The sequence below is a fragment of the Phyllostomus discolor genome, chromosome 3, assembly GCF_004126475.2.
Source record: "Phyllostomus discolor isolate MPI-MPIP mPhyDis1 chromosome 3, mPhyDis1.pri.v3, whole genome shotgun sequence".
NCBI classification, from domain to species: domain Eukaryota; kingdom Metazoa; phylum Chordata; class Mammalia; order Chiroptera; family Phyllostomidae; genus Phyllostomus; species Phyllostomus discolor.
In genome coordinates this window covers 53,652,108-53,656,779 of record NC_040905.2, presented here as the reverse complement: position 1 = coordinate 53,656,779, position 4,672 = coordinate 53,652,108, and the positions used below count along the sequence as shown (strand labels likewise).

Below are 4,672 nucleotides of genomic sequence, written 5' to 3'. Positions count from 1 at the left end.
AGGTAAAGATTAGAAGAAAAGGAGCAAAAATAAGTATTTAAAGATGATATAATTGTATTCCTAGAACTTTCAAATCTATTAATAAACAATTAAAAAGTGTCATTTAATAAAATGTGAATTCACTAAATTATTGTAGTAAAATAAATATTTCACTTGAGCAAATAAATAATTCTTAATAAAATATTGGAAGTAAATATACCATTTAAAATAGATAGTAGATAAAACAATTAAATTCCTGAGATACTGGTTAAGAAGTTAGTGCCTATGTAAGAAATACTTTAAACCCTAATCAAGACTATTAATATAACCTGAATAAGCAAAAAACTGTACACTTTTTGCATATCATATTAGTTTCCCCATCCCCTCAAAAAGATTTATACACCATTCCTGTATTCAAGACGTTCTTGCGTTTGACGATAAGATGCAGGGAGGTTCTAGGTGTCATTTCAGGGCCTTGCATCATTGCTCCTTCTTTCTTGGAGCCCTACCTTGTCACTAGGAAAACGATCTGGGCTAGACTGGTGCAGGCTTAGAAACCATGGAGAATAGAGGACTATCCCAAATGAGTCCGTCTGTATCTGTCAGAATTATGAGAGAAACAGAACAGATTTCTTTTAAAGATTGGTCTCACATGGTTGTGGAGCTGGAAAGTCAGAAATCTGTAAGGCGCTTGACTGTAAACATCTGTGAGTCTAGCTGAGAGCAAAAGCACCTCCCAGCTGAACCTGACTTGTGTTGCCGATTTGAAAATTGGAATGGTATACTAAACTACTAACTTTTGGGTGATTTGTTACATGAAAAAGCTAACTGACTCAAATAAAGAATAAACAAAAATATTTCACTCTAAATTGACCTATAAGTTAAGGCATTGGTAAAATACCAGTAGTCTGTTTCTTTTTTTTGAAACCTTAAAAGTAGCCTACAGCATTCAGATGGAAAAACATGCACAACAACCCCTAGAGAGTCCCACAAAACAAAATTAATGATTATTAAAATATACTATAAATACAGCTATTAAATCAATTTAACTTAATGTAGTCTGAATCATGAAAACATCGATTAACAGAAAAATTTCAAAAACAGCCCTTAAATCTATGAATCTCATGATGTGATAAAATGTGAATTTAAGATCAATAGAGGCTGGGCTGCAGTGCAGCAGGCATGTCCGCTGTGGAGGGGGGAGAAGTGTGGGAACACAGGGGCACAGGACATTGATGCTGCCTTTGGCTTTAGCCTGGAGCCACTCTCGAGGACATCCACTGCCTCTCGGCTGAGTTTGCTGCTGAAAGAGACTGGGACCATTTCCACCAGCCTCGGAACTTGCTACTAGCCTTGGTGGGAGAAATGGGGGAGCTGGTAGAGGTCTTTCAGTGGAAGTCCCATGAACAGCTTACCCCCCCAACCCTGGCCCCAAAGAATGGCAACCCTTGAAAGGGAGCTTAGTGATGTCCTCATCTATCTGTTAGCATTAGCATTCCACTGCTGTGCAGATTTACCCCAAGCAATGCTTTCCAAGATGGGCATCAACTAGTGACACTATCCAGCACAACAGTCTTGTGGCTCTTCCCACATTTATATAGACCTGCCCCATGGGGCTATCTCTGAAGACCAGACCATGAGGACTATAGACCTTGTCTGTGAGTCCATGGACCAAGTTTCAACCTACAAACATGGGCCTAGGATCTGCCACTCAGCATGACATCTGAGGAACAGACAGTGGCCTGTCCAGGGAACCTTATTCTGGTCCTTTCTTAAGATATCACCGACCTGGGCACCCTACTTCCTGAGAACTGAGGCTCAAGAATCTCTGAAAGACAGCCTCTTGGCACTTACCAAAAGAAACTCTGTTATTTTACTTTATTTTGCATTTTGACTCATTTTGACTTTCAGGTCTCATTCACTGGGCTCTAGTGGAACCACTGAAAGCTGCTGCTACCTTACCTAATAGTTTCAGTTTTCCACTGGTAAAGCTGCCAGATAAAATACAGAAATACAGTATATTCAGTTATCTATCAGTTTTAGATAAATAATGACTTTTAAGTATGCCAAATATTGCAAGAGATGTGTCATTGCCAAGTATGACAAACCAGTCTTTGGTTTAACATAATGTAAGAAATGTGATTGTATAATTAGGTGCGCCTCAATCAGTGGTGATTGGCAGGTCCAGTAGCAGCATCTGACAGTTATCCTCAACTGATTAGGGCCAGGGAAAAGGTCTTCAACTCCACTGCTACCCACAGATGCCAGCAGGAGCTGTCTTCCTCAGATTATACAGGCTACCAATGGAGGAATGTCAAGGTCCAGACAGATTTGCTGCCCTTGAAAGAGACAGCCAAATGTAACAAGCAGGCTGGGCTCTGCAGCGACAAAGGCGCCCAAGCCAAGAAGTCTGGGAAAAGTGAGCAGACGAGGCATCAAACCCAACAACCAGCCTATATCTGCAGGCAGCCACCACTAGCAACAGGCAGAGGGCAGACTGCCCCTCACATTCAAGACACCTCCCAAGCCTTAAAGATTATGTAGCATTTCTTTTTTTTCTATTTTTCTTTTTTAATTTTATTTTAATCATTGTTCAAGTACAGTTTTCTGTCCTTTACTTCCATCCCAGCCCACCCACCCATCCCTCCCCACCTCCCTCCCATTTCCACACCCCTTATTTTTTGTCCATGCGTCCTTTATACTTGTTCCTGTATACCCTTCCCCTTTCCCCTGAAATTCCCTCCCCTCTCCCCTCTGGTCACTGTCAGCCTGTTCTCTATTTCAGTGTCTTAGGTTATATTTTGCTTGTTCGTTTGGTTGTTTAGGTTCTTATTAAAGGTGAGATCATATGGTATTTGTCTTTTACTGACTGGCTTATTATGTTTAGCATAATGCTTTTCCAGTTCCAGCCACATTGTCGCAAAGGGTAGGAGCTCCTTCTTTCTTTCTGCTGCATAGAATTGCATTGTGTAAATGTACCATAGTTTTTTGATCCATTCATTTACTGATGGGCACCTAGGTTGCTCCCAGCACTTCATTATTGTAAATTGTGCTGCTATGAACATTGGGGCGCACAGATTCTTTTGGATTACTGATTCAGGGTTCTTAAAATATAATCCCAACAGTGGAATTGCTGGGTCAAAAGGCAGATCCATTTTTAGTTTTCTGAGAAAATTCCATACTGTTTTCCATAGTGGTTATACCAGTCTACAGTCCCACCAACAGTGCACTAGGGCTCCCTTTTCTCCACAACCTCTCCAACATTTGTTGTTTGTTGCTTTGTTCCACTCAGATCAGGAACAAGACAAGGTTGTCCACTTTCACCACTTCTATTCAATATAGTATTGAAAGTTTTAGCCACAGCTATCAGAAAAGAGGAGGAAATAAAAGGCATCCAAATTGTAAAGGAGGAAACAAAACTGTCACTGTTTACAGATGACATGATAGTGTACATAGAAAATCCTATTGACTTGGCCAAAAAAAACTGCTTAACCTAATAAATGAATCTAGCAAAACAGCGGGATACGAAGTCAATATCCAGAAATCAAAGGCATTTCTGTACACCAACAATGAAACAGCAGAAGCAGAAATCAAGAAAAAAATCCCATTTGAAATAGCAAAAAGAAAAATAAAACACCTAGGAATAAACCTAACCAAAGAGGTAAAAGACCTGTATTCAGAAAACTACAGAACACTGAAGAAAAAAATCAAGAAGACACAAATAAATGGAAACATATACCGTGTTCATGGATTGGAAGAATTAATATCATCAAAATGTCCATATTACCCAAAGCAATTTACACATTCAATGCAATTCCTATTAAAGTACCAATGGCATATTTCACAGACATAGAACAAACACTTCAAAAATTTATATGGAATCATAAATGACCCTGAATAGCTGCTGCAATTTTGAGAAAGAAGAGTAAAGTAGGAGGGATCACAATACCCAACACTAAACTATACTACAGGGCCACTGTAATCAAAACAGCCTGGTACTGGCATAAAAACAGGCACATGGACCTATGGAACAGAACAGAGATCCCAGAAATAAGCCCAAGTCTCTATGCTCAATTAATATTTGACAAAGGGGGCAGAAACATAAAATGGAATAAAAATAGACTCTTCAACAAATCGTGTTGGGAGAACTGGACAGCTACATGCAAAAAAAATGAAACCTGAGCACCAACTTCTGTAGCATTTCTTGAGGCTGTTGCTACCCAGATGCAAAAATGGTTTGAAAGACTGAAGCCAGTTAGAAATCCCAGCAAGACAAGGCCACACTGAAGTAATGTATTAAAAGTTTAGAAGAACTTACTAAACTAAAGACTAAGGATTTTTTTGGTGTTGTTTTGGTCTTTTTTTTCCCTTGGGGGGTTATTTCACCATAACTAAAACTGTTCATTAATTTTTTGAAAATAGGAGTGGCACATGTGTATTTATTTGCATTGCAGCTAAGGTAGTGCTTACTTGTGATTTGTTTTAAGGTGTATTTACTGAGTCATCACTGGTCAGGTGTCTTTTGAACTTTCGTCCTAATCAGACTCTGCTCTGAGTCCACAGTCACCAAATGATACATTTGGAAATCTGTTATGAATAGCGCAGAAACACACTAATTTGCCCTGGAGAGTGTGGTTTGTTTGACTATTCATTTCAAATTTGATTTCAGAGGTCCTGGATTTGGTAATAATCC

General features: G+C 39.3%; 1 pseudogene; it reads left to right on the top strand.

The window, feature by feature from the left end:
* The first annotated feature begins 538 nt into the window (after window positions 1-538).
* LOC114493239 lies at window positions 539-1,699 on the top strand (annotated as a pseudogene).
* The last annotated feature ends 2,973 nt before the right edge of the window (window positions 1,700-4,672 follow it).